Here is a 20,403-nt window from a genome sequence, read left to right as displayed (position 1 = left end):
GCTGGTCAGGAGGCAGAAAGGAGTCAGAAGTCCTTGGCCACAGCCATTACTGGGATTTTCACAGGAAAGGCAAGGAGAGAAAAGGGAAAGAGCCTAGAAATGGCCGGTTGGAATAATTCCAGTGGCTTTGGGACACTGTTATCCCTAGTTGTCTGGGACCTGGCCCTGGGTTGATTCAGGGCTGGGAAAATACTGGCTTGCATGAAAAAGTCAGATAAGGAGGTGGTTGAGAGAGCAGGCTCTGGATCACAGGGGAGGTGTGAGTAACCTTGGCTGTTAGTTTGGTCCTGTGATTAATGAAGGCCAAATAAACAAACTAAGTCTAAACTAAGAAAACACAGTTAGGGCAGGGATGAACAATGTCTTCCAACAGGTATTTGGAATCCAGTAGCTGAATCAAGAATCATGTAAGCAAATCCAAGATATACCCTGATAAATGCAGTACTGCACCAGCAGCTTCAATGTGTAATGGGAGTTTGAGGGAGGCAGGTGACTAATGAAATGGAAAGTTTTATTTCATGGGAGATTTACATCCTTTTTTTTTTGAGACAGAGTTTTGCTCTTTCGCCCAGGCTGGAGTGAAGTGGCACAGTCTTGGCTCACTGCAACCTCCGCTTCCTGGTTTCAAGAGATTCTCCTGCCTCAGTCTCCCAAGTAGCTGGGATTATAGACACCCGCCACCATGCCCGGCTAATGTTTTGTATTTTTAGTAGAGATGGGGTTTTGCCATATTGGCCAGGCTGGTCTCGAACTCCTGACCTCAAGTGATCCACCTGCCTCGGCCTCCCAAAGTGCTAGGATTACAGGCCTGAGCCATCGTGCCCAGCCATACATCCTCTTTTACACTTAACTAGAAGAACCACCATCATGCACTGCATAATACTTCAGCCAACCATGGACCACATCTACGGTGGTGGTCTCATAAGATTATAATATTGTATTTTTACTGTACCTTTTCTATGTTTAGGTACACAAATAACACTGTGTTACAATTGCCTGCAGTATTGAGTAGAGTCACTTGCTGCATGGTTTGCAGCCTAGGATCAATAGGCTATAGCATGTAGCCTAGGTATGTAGTAGGCTACACCACCTAGGTTTGTGTAAGTGTACTCTAGGATGTTTGCACAACAATAAAATCACCTACCACCACAATTCTCAGAATGTATTCTCATCATTAAGTGTGCATGACTGTACTTCAAAACCATACAACCCTGCTAATAAGTGCTACCCTTTTGTACATGGAAGGACGTAAGTCAAGGCCTAGCCTAGTGCCTGGTACATAAGAAACATTAAAACAAAGGTAGTTCTCAGCCAGTTGCGGTGGCTCAGGTCTGTAATCCCAGCACTTTGGGAGGCCAAATTGGGAGGATCACCTGAGGTCAGGAGTTTGAGACCAGCCTGGCCAATATGGTGAAGCCCTGTCTTACTAAAAATACAAAAAATTAGCTGGGTGTGGTGGCACACGCCTGTAAACCCAGCTACTAGGGAGGCTGAGGCAGGAGGATTGTGTGATCCTGGGAGGTGGAGGTTGCAGTAAGCCAAGATTGTGCCACTGCACTCCAGCCTGGGCAACAGAGCAAGACCTTGTCTCAAAAAAAAAAAAAGTAGTTCTCATCTCTCCCTCCCACCTTGATGTCATTTTTGTATTGCTAGACATTACTGACTTAATAAAAGCCTGATACACCATTCTCTCCCCAAATGGAAGCATTCTTTTCACAATTAATGTAGTTCATAGTTATTTGCATAGTTCTTTTTTTTTTTTTTTTTTTTTTTTGAGACAGAGTCTTGCTGTTTTGCCCAGGTTGGAGTGCGGTGGCATGATCATGGCTCACTGCAGCCTTGAACTCTTAGGCCTAAGCAATCCTCCCACCTCAGCCTCCTGAGTAACCGGAACTATAGGCATGTACCACTATACCTGGCTATTAATTTTTATTTTTTAGTGTTTTGGAAACAGGGTCTCACTCCGTTGCCCAGGCTGGAGTGCAGTGATGCCATCTTGGCTCACTGCAACCTCTGCCCCCTGGGTTCAAGTGATTCTTGTGCCTCAACCTCCCGAGTAGCTGGGACTACAAGCATATATTTTTTAGTAGAGAAGGGATTTCACCATGTTGGCCAGGCTGGTCTCGGACTCCTGACCACAAGTGATCTGCCTGCCTCAGTCTCTCAAAGTGCTGCAATTACAGGTGTGAGCCACGGAGCCCGGCCTATTTCCCATTTTAAAAACAAAAAGTCATATGGGGTTTAAAAATGCTTGGGTTAATTTTGATTCATTCTTGATTAGCAGGTATGGAATGGTGGGAGAGGCAGCCCAGGGGGTGCCCACGTCTGGACCACTCCGGTGCTGGCCACACCCCTGTCTACTTGAAGTCACATTGGCATCCCCCCGGTACCAGCGGGATCCCTGACAGCCACTGCCATTCCTTGGAGGGCACAATGAAATCACCTAACAACACAATTCTCAGAACGTATTCTCATCATTAAGTGATGCATGACTGTGCTTCAAAACCATAAAACCCTGCTAATAAGTGCTACCCTTTTGTACATGGACAGACATAAATCAAGGCCCACTTGAGGGGTTTCCTTATGAATTTGACAAAAAATTTTATAAACTGCAGGCAGGGGGAAGGTTGGAATGTCTGTCTACCACTAGTAAATAGCAGCTCTTTGCTATGGTGAGCATGACAGAGAAGTTGTTTTCCATTAATATGTGGCTTTATGTGAGAACAAGCTGACATGAGGAGAGCAATCAATTAGAAATGATTTTTCTCATGCAGTAACTATGCAGATTCAATCTCCTCACAGTGGAGGTATAGGATTGAAAAACTGTCACTCTCTTCTTGGTCCCCGGCGTTGTAGGTTTTGTTTCAGTTAGTGTTAAATCTTCTAAGCCAACAGCAAACATCTAATGCACTTGATTTGTGAAGGACGTTGTTATGTGACTCCCCATCATCATACAATGATGTCGACGGCTGCTGTCTTTGCACTGTATACTATGTGTCAATCAATCCATTCCTCTCTTGACACACAGTATTTCTATTTATTGTGCTCCATCCCTGCTTCGCACACTGTACTGTATGTGAGAATCACCTGGGCATTTCCTTAAAGTACACATTCCAGGATCTCAATGGTAGAACTTAGAAATTCTGATTGCATCGGTTTGATGAGGTCCAGGAATTTGGCCTTTAGTCAACTCTCCCTCCCCCAGTTGGTCCTGGTGTAGGTGGTCCATGGAGCAGACTTTGAGAAACAGATTTCTAGTTCTTGGTTACAAATAATTATGCAGGGCTGGGCATGGTAGCTCATGCCTCTAATCCCACTACTTTGGGAGGCCAAGGTGGTAACTTTGCTTAAGCCCAGGAGTTCAAGACCAGACTGGGCAACACAGGGAGAGCCCGTCTCTACAGAAGATACAAAAATTAGCTGGGCATGGTGGTGTGTGTCTGTAGTCCCAGTTACTTAGGAGGCTGAGGGAGGAAGATGGCTTGAGCCCAGGACGTCAAGGCTGCAGTGAGCTGTGATTATACCACTGCCCTCCAGCCTCAATGACAGAGTGAGAGCTCATGTCAAAAAAAAATATATATATATATGCAGTATAGTCTGTGAATTAATATAAAGCATAGCAATAACTACAAACAAGTTTTATTAGCATTTGTTGACATAAAATCCTTTCTAGATTTTTTTCAATGTGACATCTTTTTATTTATTTATTTAATACATATTAGATGTAGATATTTTCAGGATCCATGTCATAATCTGATAAATTCATATAATCAAATCAGGGTAATAGGAACATCCATCACTTTAAATATTTATCTTTTCTTTAAGCTAAGGACATTCAAAGTATTCTCTTCCAGCTATTTTGAAATGAACAATTGGTTAATGTTAACATAGATACCTACTGATGTATCAAATGCCAGGTCTTAATTCTTCTAAGTGTGTATTTGTACCCATTAATCAGTTTCTCTTTATCCAAATCCTTCTCGGCCTCTGGTACCCACCAATCTACTCTCTATCCTCACGAGATCCTTGACAGTTTCCATGTAACCACCATTGCCCGACTTTCTAAAACAAGCCAACAAAAGAGACCTCAAGGTTTTATTGAGAATGTGGGGCTTTGGCTGGGCACGGTGGCTCACGCCTGTGATCTCAGCACCTTGGGAGGATGAGGTGGGTGGATCACGAGGTCAGGAGTTCGAGACCAGCCTAACCAATATGGTGAAACCCCGTCTCTACTAAAAATACAAAAATTATCCAGGCGCGGTGGTGCGTGCCTATAATTCCAGCTATTCAGGAGGCCGAGGCAGGAGAACTGCTTGAACCCGGGAGGTGGAGGTTGCAGTGAGCCGAAATTGTGCCACTGCACTCCAGAAGAGAATGTGGGGTTTTTTTGGTCAATGGGTACAAAGTTTCCTTTAGGAGGAATAAGTTCTGGTGTTCTATCACACAGAAGGGTAACTGCAGCTAAGAAGTGTATTGTATATTTCAAAATTGCTAGAAGAGAGGATTTTGAATGTTCTCAACACAAAGAAATGGTAAATGTATAAGGTGATGGTATATTAGTCCTTCCGTTGCTTATAACAGAATACCTGCAGGTGGGTCATTTATAGAGAAAAGAAATTTCTTGCAGTTACAGAAATTTATTTCTTACAGCTGAGAAGTCCAAGGTCAAGGGGCTGCCTCAGGTAAGAGCTCTCTTGCAGTTGGGGGCTCTGCAGAGTCAACCTAACCTATAGGGCATCACATGGTGAGGGGCTGAGCGTGCTCACGTGCTAGCTCATGTCTCTCTTCTTCTTCTTATAAAGCCACCAGTTCCCCGCCATGATAACCCATTAATTCATTAACCCATTAATCTATTAATCCATGAATAGATTAATTAATCTATGAATAGATGAATAGATTAATCCAAGGCAGAACCTTCATGATCCAATGATCTCTTAAAGATTCCATTTCTTGGGCCAGGTGCAGTGGCTCATGCCTGTAATCCCAGCACTTCAGGGAGGCTGAGGCAGGCAGAGCACGAGGTCAGGAGTTCGAGACCAGCCTGGCCAACATGGTGAAAACCCATCTCTACTAAAAATGCAAAACGTCTCTGGGCGCGATGGCGCTTGTCTGTAATCCCAGCTGTTCAGGAGGCTGAGGCAGGAGAATTGCTTGAACCCTGGGCACGGAGGTTGCAGTGAGCCGAGACGGCGACACTGCACTCCAGGCTGGGCGACAGAGCAAGACTCTGTCTTGAAAAAAAAAAAAAAAGATCCCATCTCTCGACACTGCCACATTGGGGATTAAGTTTCAACATGAGTTTTGGAGGAAACAAATATTCAAACTATAGCAGATGGATATGCTAAACACCCTGATTTAACTATTACACAATGTATACAAGTATCAAAACATCACAGTGTACCCCATAAATAGGTACAATTATTATATGTCAATGAAGACAACAAATTAATTTTTTTTTAAAAAAGAGCATTAATCTTTTTAAAAATGAGAACTGGTAGTGTCTTTACAGACTAAGAAAAACAAAATCAATATCTAAATCAGTTAAAGGAAACCTTATAGTCTACAGAGAAGGGCCCTAAAGCAGGGAGGGAGGAGGGTTACTCTAGGTCCTTGAACAGGCAGTAAGTTAGAGAAACAAGATCTTGGCTTTTACTTTTTTTCTTTCTTTAAGCAGGCTGTTAAGCATTATTTCTCTGGTTACTGCACATCTGCCCAATGACTCAATAATCCAAGTTCCTTCCTGAGTCTGTGAAATCCCTTCTCCAGGACTCAAGAAAGGCGGGGACATTGGGCATCCGGGGCTGGCTCTTGGCACATTCTCCCAGGACTGTGCCAGACTTCTAACAGTTTCATGTTAAATGCTGTTTTCAATCATAGTTTATATTTTACATCACATAAGCGATAGGTATTTTTTTCCTGTGTTTATATCTCCCAAGATCAAGTAGGCGGAAGCAAGAGACCCAAATTGCAGGAAAGTGGGAGTGGGTAGGGATAACGGGCAGGAGGTTACGCTGATTTCTCTCACGTCTTGCCCACCATCCCTTGTCCATGTACTGGCGAATGGTGTGGAAACTGGTCCAGTGGATTTTCCTCACTACCTTTTATCTTTATTATCTTCCTACATTTATAATTAATCACCTGTTCATACTTATGCATCTTTTCAACCTTACTCTCTGATATGGTTTGGCTCTGTGTCCCCACCCAAATCTCACCTTGGGTTGTAATAGTCCTTATGTGTTGTGGGAGCGACCCAGTGGGAGGTAATTGAATCATGGGGGCAGGGTTTTCCCATGCTGTTCTCGTGATAGTGAATAAGTCTCATGAGATCTGATGGTTTTATAAAGGGGAGTTCTCCTGCACATGCCCTCTTGCCTGCTGCCATGTAAGACGTGTGTTTGCTTCTCCTTTGCCTTCCACCATGACTGTGATGCTCCCACCATGATTGTGATGCCTCCCTAGCCATGTGAAACTGAGAGTCCATTAAACCTCTTTCCTTAATAAATTACCCAGTCTTGGGTACGTATTTATTAGCAGCATGGGAACAGACGAATACACTCTCTTTCCTGTTTGTTAATTCTATTCCCAGATCTTTAGAAAAACTTTCCACCTTTCTGCTTGCCCCTGTCCCCACATCCCCAGCCTCACTACCATCTTCTCTTCCCATCTTTTCATTCTACTTCTTCATTTGAAATGGTTTTAGTCATGCCAGGAAAACATTAGAGCAGGGCTAGGGATACATCAGTACTGAGGAAAGACGGAAGCCCAACATTTTGAAATGAGGATGTTAGGATAAAGAACAGGGTCAAGAAACCACAAGCATCTTGAAATTGTGAAGTCATCTTCTCTAGAATCTCCAGTATTTCAATCCCATTACATTCCCCTAATCGAATCTGCCTTTGCCAGCCTTTCTGCTAAAATACAATTTCTTATTAAACTTGATTTGGTTTGGTTTAGCTTAGCTCCTAGCATTGAATCAGCGTTGTTTTCTGATTTACTGCAACTCTTCTGTTTTTTTTTGCAACTCTGCAGCACTTAGGTACATTATAAAACTTCCATGGGGTTGACCCAGAAACCCAACAATATGACATTGTTCTATGGGAAAACACATCCTAATATCAATTCACTGGCTGATAAATGTTCTAGCAGGAATACTTGGCTCCCTAGGTGTCTGCACCATGCTGGGCACATAGAGGTGCTCCACCCCAGCACAAAGTTATTTCATTGAGTTGGCAAATTGAGGAGAAACAGGAATTCTATAAGTCACAGAAGCAATCCATCATTGAATGATGCTTTTTTGACAAGAATATCACTGCTGTTAATAACTGTGACTTCCCAGAAAAAAAAAAGAAAAAAAAAACTTCTGCATTTCCTTTTTTATCTTTTAAATTTTGTTGAATCCTATTTCCCCAGCCTTTGTGTCTCCCCCTAGCCACAGCCCACTTGTCCTTCAAAGTCTTCCCTGGTGGCTCCAACCCAAATAGCAATAGCAGTGCAAGTGCTAATGGTAGTAGCTACCATTTTCTCTCTTTCTTTCTTTCTCTCTCTCTTTCTTTCTTTCTTTCTTTCTTTCTTTCTTTCTTTCTTTCTTTCTTTCTTTCTTTCTTTCTTTCTTTCTTTCTTTCTTTCTTTCTTTCTTTCTTTCTTTCTTTCTTTCTTTCTTTCTTTCTTTCTTTCTCTCTCTCTCTCTTTCTTTCCTTTTTTTTTCTTGAGACAATCTCACTCTATTGCCCAGGCTGGAGTTCAGTGGCACAGTCCTGGCTCACTGCAACCTCCACCTCCCGGGTTCATGTGATTCTCCTGCCTCAGCATCCCTAGTAGCTGGGATTACAGGCACCTGCCACCACTCCCGACTAATTCTGTATTTTTGGTAGAGATGGGGTTTCACCATCTTACCCAGGCTGGTCTCGAACTCCTGACCTCAGGTGATCTGCCTGCCTTGGCCTCCCAAAGTGCTGCAATTACAGGCGTGAGCCACCATGCCTGGCCACCATTTTCTTCACTGTTACATGTACCTGAACTAAGTGATAAGAAGGCATCATCTCATTGAATTATCATGACTCTCCTATGAGATGCAAACCATCATTACCCCACTTTGTTAGAGAGGAAAGTGAGGCTAACAGAAGTAAAGTATCACATCTAGAAAGTAGCAGAGAAGCCAAGCCCAGGACCTGGCTCTCGAGTCCCTGATCACGCTGCCTGCTCCCATCACCGCCATCTGGTTTCCTCCCATGCACTCCTGATAATGCACAATACAACACTCAATTACATTGTTCGTTATTTTCCAGCAATAGTGTGTTTAGCTTTTATGCTCTGTTAGATTATATGTTGCTACTAACCATGAGGAACATACAATTCAAGAGAACAAAGAAACGACCTTGCTCTGGTGGTTCAGAGCAAGGGTCTTGGGCTAGATTCTGCAGCTTGCCATCTGTGCCCTTCCCTGAGCCTGTTCCTCATCTGTAAAGTGGTGCCCACATCATCAAACTGTGATGAGGATTAAAAGAAATAATGCATAGGAAGGGCTGAGACATGGTGATAGAGCAAAAAACGTTAGTTATTGGTGTTTTGACAGCAAATACGGTCCTAAAATCATGATGTGGCTAAGTAGTTTTCTGAAAACTCATTTGGCAAGGTCACCAGTCCGCTGTGCCATCCATGTTTTGTCTAGGTGGACTTAACTAATATTCCCTGTCTCTCCCCAATGCATCAGCAATATTTCACATTTTTTGTCTTCTGTCTGCCTTCCAAAATTATGAAAACGTTTGCCCTGAGCACACCCAGGCAGCAGTCTAATCTTTCTGTCCCTTCCCGCTGTAACAGAAACATGGAGTGGGTTTGGTGTCAGGAAACGTTCATTCTGGTCTGAACCCTCCCACTGCCCTCCTATCTCCCCTCCTACCCCTGCCCTGTAGGCAAATCCTACTCCTGGCATCGGTTTCCTCCTCTGCCACAGGAGAGGATGGGCCAGCTGATCTGAAGGTGGCTTCCAGCGCATTAGTTGACTCGAAGACTTTTTTTTTTTAAGAAGTATATCTCAAGCTGTTGTCACCATCACTGTTTCCTTCTCTTCATAATATCAATGTGTTATGTGGGTGCGTTTTTGTGTGTGTGTGTATAGCTGTACTGTGTTCCTGCGTATGTATGTATATGTGCCAGTGTGTTTGGCTGCATCTGTGTGTGACTGTGTATGGGTGTTTTTGTGTGCACCTGCGTCTGACTGTATATGAGTGTGTCTGTGTGCACTTGTCTGTGACTGTGTGTTTGTGTGCATCTGTGTGTCCTGTATCTGTGTGTGTGCCTGTTTCCTGTGAGTGTGTTTGTGTGCATCTGTGTGTGGGTGTATATGAGTGTGTTTGCATACATCTTTGTGTGTTTGTGTGTAACTGTGAGTGTATATGAATATGTTTGCTTTGTGTGTATCTGTGAGAGTGTGTGTGTCTTTGGACATTTCCACAGGGTTGACGTGGCCCAAACCCAAGTGACAAGAAAAGAGGGAAGGGTGGTCAGCCTACTTGTGCCTTCCGCGGGACCCACGCGGGCAGACCCCCGAAAGCCTAGGAAGATCCTGGCCTGGATACCGCCCTCAGCGCCAAGGAGGCAGCCCCGGGCGGTGGGCGGGGCGGACCCGGACGGTGGGCGGGGCGGGCCCGGGCGGTGGGCGGGGCGGACGGCGGTGCTCCGGGCATGCTCGGCCTCGGCGGCTGCAGGCGGGGCGGGTCGCGCTGGTCCCCGGCCGGCCGGAGCGGCGGCGGCGGCGCGAGGCGGCATGAGGGAGCCGCTCGGTAAGTCCCAGCGTCTAACCCTCCTGGCTCCCACCGTCCATTAGGGCCGCTCCCACGGCGCTTCGCTGGCCTCACCCACAGCCTCCCGCACTCCCCCCAACTTCTCAAGCTGGGACGTCGCTCCGGTCCCAGCCACCCCGGCGGTGGGGGGTGTCCGCACACCCAGTCGCAGCCCCGCCTGGGCCCCCTGCACGGTGCCTGGCCCCGCAGCCTCGGGGTGGAGGGCGCCTGCCAGCCCGGGAGGGGTGTCCCCTCCCCTCAGGTGCCCTGCTCTGGGCGCGGGGGTCCCGGGGCGGGCACTGCGGGCCGCGGCTGGCGTTAGCGCTCGCGTCGCCCCTCGGCGCGCGGAAGGCCTGGGGGGCCGGGGTCACTCACTTCCCTCTCGAAGTCGCCCTCCCCAGCCTGTGTCCAACCCCTCCCGCGCCCTCGCGCCCTCGCGCCCCGACCTCGCGGACCTCACCCCGGAGCTGACAGCCGCTGCGCTGGGTCCCCGAGGTCCCAGTTCCCACGCTGCCCGGGCAGTCTGGACTGCCCCGGACGGTGGGGGCTCCTGCGGCGGCCCCGCTCCCGCTCCTGCTCCCGCTCCGGTCTCTGCGCGGTCTGCGCTGGGGATTAGGGCGCTAATCGCGGCTGCCTCCCAGCGAGTGCGGCTCCGGGCTGCGCGTGGGGTGGGAGAAGGGCAGGAGCCCTGCCTAGGAGTGCTGTAAATCCCCTTAATCAGCTCATTTATGGGATCTGGAGCCCGCCCACCCAGGGTCTCTGCGCTCAGATCTCCGCGGGCACCCTCTGCTTCTCCAGTCGGGGTCCGTTCACCCCCATAACGCCAGGGTTTACCTCGATGCCCTGGCCACAGTGGGGCCCAGCACTAGCAGCTAAACGGGCCCCTCTCGCTTCCTATCAAGAAGCGGAGCGCCTGGGATTCTTCTGGGCGTTTGTAAAGAAGCTGTGATTTCACTACTGAAGAAAAAAATAAAAATGAGAACTTCAGGCCAGCACTACCTGGGCATGCCCTGGTGTTTGGTCATCCACGCGCTTCAGGAGTAGAGGCCTTGGTGGAATTAGCTTGGGCACATCACCTCCCCACACCCACACCCACTGTACCACCCCCGCACCCACTCCACCCGCCTCACGTGTCCTCATTCCCTCCCCAAATCCAGTAGCTTGGTCTTAGTCTTGGGGAGAGGGGTGGGGCAGTGCAGACCACAACTCCCAGGGTTTCCTGTCCTGACAGTTTAATGTGATGTTTCTCCCACAACTTGTTTTCCTTCTCCAGCCTTTTGTCTTTTCAGATTTACAAGGAATAGACATCCCAGAGATTGAGGGCTAGGGTTGCAAAATACAGAGATTTGGGGAAGGGGCCTGACGGGTAGGATTCAGGCAGCCAGAAATGCTCTGGCAAAAAAAGGCAGTCTGCATGGTGTAAACTGAGGGTCATGGGCTGTACAGGTAAAACTTTGGGAATGTCAGTTCATTTTAGAATTTTAAGACCACCCAGCAAAGCAAGAATGCATACAGGCATTTTTGGAAATCATATGCAGATTCTATTTCATGGGACTTGTGTTGGTTTTCGTGTGAAATTGGGAGTTTGGTAAAGTCGTTTGGTTTTCCATAAGGTTCTGTGGATTGGGACTTAATTATTTACCTTGACATTAGGCGTCTGATTCTTAGTCACCAGCTTAACAAGCTTCCTAAAGTCTCTAAGTGTCACTCTGGGCATGCAGCATGTAGCAAACTGTTAGTCTGCCTGGAGTGGGCGAGCAAATATTTGTTGAACAGAGGCCTTTAATCTGCTGGGCCTTCCTCCTGTAAAACTTCACCCTTTGCTGCAGAGACTGGAAGGTCAGGCCCTTGGCAGGCCCAGGAGAATTAGGGGATTTGGGTGGGTGGAGAAAGCCTGTTTCAGGAAAAAAGAAGTTTGGCCTGAGTGTCCACATGCTCTGGACGACTTGACAAAGTCATCAGGGTTATCTAATAACTCATCTGAGTGGTCACAGATTCCAGGAGCCTGTGGTCTATTGTTCGGCAGCTATAAAATGTAACAGGGTTGGAGGTATACAAGGAAAATAAATAAGGACCAGTTTTTTCACTTAAAAAAAGTAAATATGAAAAGATTCTTGTAGTCTAATTTTTAACATGCAATTTAAAAATAAATCCTAGAAATGTTATCAGTACAGAAAGCCCAGAAGTCTGTGGCTCCCCCAGGTTCTCACTGGCCAGTTTGGGAGGACAGTAAACACCAGTCATCCTTAGGAGTCCAGAGTTTTTCTTTTAATGAGCTTGGCGAAACTCCATGCTAATTAATCTGGAGAGAGTTTAGAACACAGAGCGTTGGAGTGAAACAATTGTTCTATTGTGGTTTTTATTTTGATAAGCAAAGACTCTGTCTGAAGTCCTCTGGGCCTATGGCTGAACCCATTACTGCAGTTTACTTGGGTTTTTAACAGATGTTGTTTTTACCCCTTTGGATGAGAAGGGTTATCTCTCTCATTAAAACCTTGCTCTTGTGCTTTGTTTCAAGGGCCTGCTGATTGAAGGAATGTTGAGGTCCACTGACTTACAAATGCCAGCAGCCCAGGGAGGGGAGAGGTTGGGCTTTGATATATTCTTTAAACACTAAATGGTGTTTAGAAAAATACAGGAACCCCTCCCCCAGATACTAAAACCTCAATTATCTTGATTTGAATTGAAGGTGTCTTGTTAAAAATTTGGATTATCTAGAACTAAGTATCTTTCCCAACAACTTTCTCTACATACGCTTGGGAATAGCCTGGCTAAATAGCCTGGCAGATTTATTATCAGATCGTGAAGTATCCTTAGAGTTTTGTGCTTGTTGGTTATCTTTATAGTTGACCGGTAAAGCTTGTTTTTTCTGTATGTAAATGAAAGAATTTAGATACTGTTAGGAAGAAGCACCAAGATATATTCCAAAGAAGGAAAGGAAAGGAAAAAAAAAAAAAAAAAAAAAAAAGCAAGCAACTTGTCTGTGTAGGAAGAATAGTTGGAGAAACAGAAACCAGATTGTTGCTACTGGTTATCTCTTGGCACAGTGGGATTACTAGAAACTTTTGCTTTTTACTTAAGCACTGAATTTTGCAGTGTTTACTTTTGAAATCACTTTACATGGCTTTTGTACATAGAAAATAAATAAAAATGTAAAGATTATATGAAATAATTTAAGTCGAACATTTTGATAAAGACTTGCCTTTTTTTTTTATTCTGAAGATATTTAAAAACAAAACCAAAAGTAGGGTAAGTTTAATGGAATATTTAAGGTATCTTTACATGTGGAGCTTGACATCTATGATGATAAGGGAATAAAATTCTATCCTATGATAATGTTTTACAGCTATTTTTGCAAACAGCCAAAAATTCCAAAAGATTTAAAAATCTTATCCAGTTTGAGTCCTTTCTTAATGACTTCTAATCTTTCAGAAATATTCATGAGGTACTTAGGGTCTCATAAAAAATATTGCTAGCCAAATCAATAATTGTGTGACACAGAATTTAGAGATGAAAGAGAAGACAGGAGAAAGAGTGTATGTGTGTAAGTGCATGTGTGTGTGTATTCACATTAGTTGTGGAAAGAAAAGAGGAGTCAGAAGAGATAATAGGAAAAAAATTCAGTGCATAATGTTGGGGACTTTTTTCTTTTTCTTTCTCTTTTTCTGAACAAATGCCTTAATACCAATCCACCCCAGCGAGATTAACGTTCTGAGATCCTTTTGATCTTAAACCCAAGTTTTCCAACTCATTTGTTTTTTTGTCACCTTAAAGAAAGCTAAGGTTGTCCTCCTAAAATGATTACTTCACAGATTAAATATGACTTTTTACATCTTGTGAGATTTTGACAACTTGAGTGCCTTGGCAGAGTTGGTCATCACACGTGTGGCATGGTAACAGCAGTCTGTGAGAACTTGGTGTCCCAGGACTTCAACTGGAACTGTTGCGTTATTTAATAATTAAGACTGGAAAGGGAAATAGCAATTCTATTGTTCATAGGAAAATACACAATTCTACCCTTAGGAAAAAATCTGTGGAAAGCATTAAAAACCTACGTGTCAGTTAGCAACATACTCCATTCTGGTTTGTTTTATGTCTTGGTGATTTACCTCTTGTTTAAAGAAAGTACTTTGTTATATATTAATCATAGCATTAGACCTAAATGTTGTCAGTTGAAAAGATATTTACACTGAACTGCCAACAATTTGAAGGACCAATTACATCTTAAGCATGGAATGTCAGTGAATACAACTGAAAAGCTTTAGTTCTTTTAGAGGAGTAACAATGTCTAATTAAGACCTTTTTACAATGCTGGTTGTAACCTTGTATTAGATTTCTTCAGCAGCACATGTGATTTTGGCTCCCTGAAAACAGGTTAAGAGTCTCTCTGGCAGATAAGGCACATGTACCATATACTAGAGCCTTATGTAATTTACTATTCATTTATTCTTTTCTTTTCTTCAATGTTTCTTTTATTGTCATTGAGTCTTCTAATTACATATTTTTAAAGATGCATTTTCCTAATCTAACCTAAGCAGCATTTCATTTATGAAAGTGTTTTTCTGATGATGAAATAGTTATATATAACTTAATTAAGTTATGTAATATGTTGGTAATATATTAAGTTATGAATAATGATGATTGGTGATGAAACAATATTGTTATATTAACATTATATAATAATGTGTATATTATGTATGTTGTTATATATACTTAAGCTAATATTAAGTATATGAAGTTAATATTAAGTATAGTAAGTATATGAAATTGTCAATATTTGACTATTTTTGACATGCAAAATGACAGTTTCATATGATTGGACCTAATACATTTCATGACAGAATATCATAAGATTCAGTAAAGTATAAATCAAGAAATTTTTTAAAAACTCAGAGTCCAGCCGAGCGTGGTGGCTCACGCCTGTAATCCCAGCACTTTGGGAGGCCGAGGTGGGCAGGTCACGAGGTCAGGAGATTGAGACCATCCTGGCTAACACGGTAAAACCCTGTCTCTAATAAAAATACAAAAAAATTAGCTGGGCATGGTGGCGGGCACCTGTAGTCCCAGCTACTAGGGAGGCTGAGGTAGGAGAATGGCATGAACCCAGGAGGTGGAGCTTGCAGTGAGCTGAGATCGTGTCACTGCACTCCAGCCTGGGCGACAAAGCAAGACTCCATCTCAAAACAAACAAACAAACAAATAAACTCAGAGTCCAATACCTCTGCTGATATTTTGGTATGTTTCCTTTCAGTGTTTTTTCCCCTTTCAAGTACATATGTATATAAACAAATTTGGTATGCCATTGAATATAGGGTTCTGTATCCTGTCTTTATTATTTAGTATGGTATCACAAGCATTTCCCTGTGCTGTTGTATACCTGAAAACAGAATTTTATGCGTGTGTATACATATTATAGTCCACCATGTGGATGCACCAGAATTTTTTTTTTTTTTTTTTTCCTGAGATGGAGTCTGATTGTCGCCCAGGGTGAGGTGCAATGGCACGATCTCTGCTCACTGCAAGCTCCGCCTCCCAAGTTCAAGCAATTCTCCCACCTCAGCCTCCCGAGTAGCTGGGACTACAGGTGCATGCCACCACACCTGACTAAGTTTTCTTGTCTTTCTGGTAGAGACGGAGTTTAACTGCATTGACCAGGCTGGTCTCGAACTCCTGACCTTGGGTGATCTGCCCACCTCAGCCTCCCAAAGTGGTGGGATTACAAGTGTGAGCCACTGCACCTGGCCCAGAAGTTTTTTTTCTTTTCTTTTTTTTTTTTTTTTTTTTTTTTTTTAACTAAATTAGACATTTAGTCTAATTTTGTTATTATAATTAAAACTTGGATAAACATCCTTATATAAAACTATGAGTATCTCTGATTATTTCATTGGGATGAATCCTAAGAAGTGAGATTATTTCATAGGGTTTCAGATGTTTAAAGATTTTGTTACATATTAATAATTTTTTTTCTTTTTTTTTTTTTTTTTTGAGACAGAGTATCTGCTCTGTCACCCAGGCTGGAGTGTGGTGGCACAATCTCCGCTCACTGCAATTTCTGCCTCGGGTTCAAAGGATCCTGCCTCCTTAGCCTGCTAGGTACCTAGGACCACAGGTGAGCGCCACCATGCATGGCTAATTTTTTGTATTTTTAGTAGAGATGGGGTTTCACCATGTTGGCCAGGCCGGTCTCGAACTCCTGACCTCAAGTGATCCGCCTGCCTCGGCCTCCCAAAGTGCTGGGATCAAAGGTGTGAGCCAGCAAATCTAGCTAATCACTTTTAAGAAGGGAAATACTCATTTTCATTTACATATAGCCTGCACCCCCCACCCCCCCCCCATTTATACACACACAAACAGGAGAACCCTTGTAGCTCCTCATGCCCTTACCAACAACAAGCATTGCTTTTTAAAAGCTTTAATCTCATAAGTGAATAATGGCATTTTGGTTTAATTTGCATTTCTTTGATTACAGGTGAGGATGACCATGCTTTTCATCTTTTTAATAGTATGTTTGTCTCTCTTTTTAAAGTTAATTTTTAGTTTGTGTTCTAGGCCGATTTTAAAAAGGAAAAAAAGCTCTGGTTGATTTAATGAGTTCCTTAATGTTTTGTTTCCTTTCACTGTCTTGAGCGTTGTAACTGTAAATATGAGAATTAAAATGTTTATTTTTATAAATGGAAAGGGAGAAGATGGTACCTGTTAAATGGCATTCATTCGCCAGTCTCAACCTTTAGTGATGAGAGAATCCATAATTGAAATAATACCATGTAGACCATAGCATTGCAAGGGAGGGTGCTGATGGGGTCTTATTTGTCTTTATATTCTTCAGCCCAGTGCCTGGCACTTCCAACGTAAAACAAGTGCCCTGATGAATTTACATTGGCGTAAGTGTGAAGCACCTGCACTCTGGGATGGAGAATTGCTGGATGTTTCGCTTCTGGCCTGCCTACCCCAACCCACTCCTTTCCTCAGTGGGTGGCCATTTATCTCTGCTCTTTTGGGTGGCCTCTGCATAGGTGCTAATAAGGCCAAGGTCAGAGGTTCTGTCTTCAGATGACCTATTTAGCCCTGCCTGTGTCATGGCCACAAGCTGTACTCTTTTTTCCTGGGGCAGCTGACTTCGATGCCTGCTGCTCATCACAGGCGAGAATAGGCTAGAGAAAGGGGGCTGCTCCCTAGAGCTAGAAGGACTCTAAAGAACCTCTAGTTCAGCCTTCTCATTTTACTCTTTCAGGAGAAGACTGAGACCCAAAGGGTTCTCTCCTTTCCTCCTGTGCAGTGACTCAGGCTTGATTCAGCTCACAGATAAATACCTTGCACCATTGAGAAACAGACACTCATCCCAACAGCAAAGCGGGAGGTAACCCAGCCCTATGCTCAATGTCAGTGGATGGTTAACAGCAACTTCCTAATTTTATAATCCCTTCCATTTGAATAGACACCATAGAGCTAATATTTAAAGAACTTTGAAAAGGTGCCATGCAATAAGATCGCTGCACAAGTGGTCTTATTCAGGTTCTTTGGAAGGACACATAATTAATCTTTGATGAAAATCCATTTGATGATGATTTGGGGAAAAGAGAATTTTGTGAGACTAGGTTGGTTAAATCAAAATCAAATGAGCTGTCATCTTCTCAAACCAACAATTATTTCCAGTTTCTATATTTCTATTAATGGAATGATCATTATCCTCGTCACTGAGGCTAAAATCCATTGTACTTCTTCTCCTGAAAATTACTCTTATTATTCCTTTTTTTTCTTATCCCCTTTGCCAGCCCCCTGTGCATGTTACAATAGAAAGGACTTGTAACTGCAGGTCCCCCATCTGTTCTCGCTCTATCCACTTTAGTCCTCTGCTTTCCTGCCAGATTTCCCTTGCCCAAACCCATTTGTGGTTTGCTGTTGTCTACTCAAATTAAGTCCAAATTCTATTAATGTTGCAGATAAGAATGGCTATTTCTATATAGGACTTTTTTTTCTTTAAGAATTTATTTTTTTAAAGTTACTCATCTCCCACTTATTATATATGCATTTCAGTTTCATACAGCATGCTTTATGATAGCCCCATGTTATTTATGAAAAGCTCAAAACCCCAAATGATGAAAGAGGTCTGTTAAGGTCACAAGGCAATTGCATGGTGTATTCGAGAATGAATCACATTACTGAGCATTTAAACATTAACACCAGCATTGCCATCAAGACGTTATAGTCAAGTGAGGCATCAATTCGTGTGTGTGTGTGCGTGCGCGCGTGTATGTGCATGCGTGTGTGGTGTGTGAGAAGAGTCATCTAGAAGAGTCATCCTGCTCCTAGAGAATAAAGGAGAATTTTTTTCCTTTTAAATACATGGTTTTTAATTTTAATGCCACTATGCCTTGTATCTTTCCTTATTTATGTTCATGGATTATTTGGTAAATTAGGAAACTTTTTTGATGTTAAGGAAGAAAATATAGATGGGTGAACCTAAATTAGTAGCCTGAACTTTGAAGCTAGACAGATCTAGTTCAAACCTTGGATCTAACACAAGCTGTGTAACCTTGGACTGTCAGCCTCAGTTTTCTTGTGAAAATGGAGAAGTTTCTGTCTACATCGAGAAGTTTGCTGGAAGCATAGAATGAATGAAAGTGTGCCAGTACAGAATCTAGCACATTACAGATGGTCATTAATAGTTGATGTTATTAGATTTCATGTGTGCTGCAATCCTGGGTTAATAGTTCAGGTTTTTCCTTGGAGTTTGTAGAGGAAGAGTTTATTGGGCTGCGGGGGAGGGAAGAATCCATTAACTACGATTGAAAGATATTCTTACTAAATATAATTACCATGCAAACACATAGCCATATTGGACCAACCTATCCAGCCCCAGGAAGAAAATGCCCCACATCTGTGTTTTGTGAGGGTTATGTCTTCTCTGCCATTCTGACAAATGGACTGTAGCACAACCAGCTGTGTGCTGCACATGCCTGTTCCTCAGTGTGTTTGGTGGCCACTTGGAGTACAGTGCAATTTGCTTTTATTTTAAAGAGCCCAGCATAGTAAGAGAGAGAAACTGAGTGTCGTGAGACCTAATGCTAACTTTAACTGTGATGCTGACCCTGTGTGTGATGTTGAACCAGTGAGCCTGGGGACTTTGTTCTAGGCTGCCAGGATTCTGTTACTAAGCCATTTCTTTTCCTTCCTTCCTTCCTTCCTTCCTTCCTTCCTTCCTTCCTTCCTTCCTTCCTTCCTTCCTTCCTTCCTTCCTTCCTTTCTTTTTTCTTTCTCTTTCTCTCTCTCTCTCTTTCTTCTTTTCTTTCTTTCTTTCTGACAGCATCTTGCTTCGTCACTCAAGCTGGAGTACAGTGGCATGATCTTGGCTCATGGCCACCTCTGCCTTCTGGGTTCAAGCGATTGTCCTCCTTCAGGCTCTTGAGTAGCTGGGATTACCAGTGTTTGCCATCATGCCTGGCTAATTTTTGTATTTTTAGTAGAGACAGGGTCTCACCATGTTGTCCAGGCTTGTCTCAAACTCCTGGCCTCAAGTGATTCACCCACCTAGCCTCCTAAAGTGCTGGGATTACAGGCGTGAACCACTGTGCCCAGCCTCATTTCTTTACCCTTGGGATAATTCTACTCATAATCTATTTTAAATGCCAGTTCCCCTTCTCATACACATATACATGCTCTTTGCCTAATGAACTCCTAACCATTCTTCAAAACCTAGCTCAAACAGTTCTGTCTCTCATTTGTGCATTTTCTCAGCAAGTATTTATTGAGTGCATACTGTGTGCAAGTTGCTGGGGATAAAGTGTCAAACAAACCAAAGACCCTGCCCTAAAGCCTGACTCTGTGTTCCTGAAGCCCTTTGCTTGTGATGGGATCTCATTCCTCTATAATCCCTCACATGGTGGAACTTGCTCTGTTGAGTCGAAGAACAAACTCTTGCTTCTGTGGTCCTTCCTTGTCTGTTGAAGCAAATGACCCAAGTTGTACAACTCCCCGAAAGACATGCAGTAGGAGTGTCAGGAGTGGCAGAGTTGCTATGGAGATTTTTCTACTAGTACAGTAGCTGCCAGAGCTTGTCAGCTTCCATAAAATATAGGGACATAATGGAAAATTATCAACTTCCAAAGTTTGGTACTCTCCATGCTGACAGGCGAGACTTTCCCTACTGTAATCTAGCAGGTGATGAAGAGTGAGGACAGGCACAGCAGAATTGTGCAACGGACCCAAGTAAGAGCTCCCAGTGACAGGAAGCACATGCTGCAGGCATCTTCCTTTCACCTGCGCATGGACCAGCAGGCGTTTCCTGGCCATTGTTCGCCATGGCTGCAGCAACTCTATTTCCGTCCACCAGCAAAGTGGGGCTGGAGCTGGCTGAGCTTTTCTGGTGGGGCTGGCTTTTGTGGCTTTTGTGTGCCTCTCACCCAGGCCAGCATTACCATCAGCCCTCGTGGAAGCAGTGGTGGGTGGATCCGGCTGACCAATCTGTCTTACGCCTTATCATCAAAGGGAAGACTTAGGAAGAAGGATGTCCTCATGTAGGAATAAACAGGGCGGCTCTGCCTCTTTTGCTTTCAGGTAGGTTTCTGCCCATTTTCATTCTTTGTGGGCACTCTCGTTTTGTGCAGCTTACACTGGAGGAAGT

At 43.8% G+C, this 20,403-nt stretch overlaps 1 protein-coding gene across 4 annotated transcripts in view; it reads left to right on the top strand.

The window, feature by feature from the left end:
• JCAD (junctional cadherin 5 associated) overlaps positions 1–20,403 on the top strand; it is a 102,930-nt gene that overhangs the window by 46,800 nt on the left and 35,727 nt on the right. Inside the window, exons 1-2 of one of the 4 annotated variants that reach the window (XM_050805606.1) lie at positions 9,720–9,782; positions 15,775–15,891. The exons of 1 other annotated variant lie outside the window; for it this stretch is intronic. The gene's annotated coding sequence lies outside the window, so the exon portion shown is untranslated. Of the gene's footprint in view, positions 1–9,680; positions 9,783–15,770; positions 15,892–20,403 lie in introns of those variants that run through there. 2 more of the 4 variants (XM_050805604.1, XM_050805605.1) reach the window with 2 other exon arrangements.

The sequence above is a fragment of the Macaca thibetana genome, chromosome 9 (genome assembly GCF_024542745.1).
Source record: "Macaca thibetana thibetana isolate TM-01 chromosome 9, ASM2454274v1, whole genome shotgun sequence".
Lineage (NCBI taxonomy): Eukaryota > Metazoa > Chordata > Mammalia > Primates > Cercopithecidae > Macaca > Macaca thibetana.
Note: the sequence above shows the minus strand (reverse complement) of the source record. Positions and strands in the feature narration are given on the sequence as shown.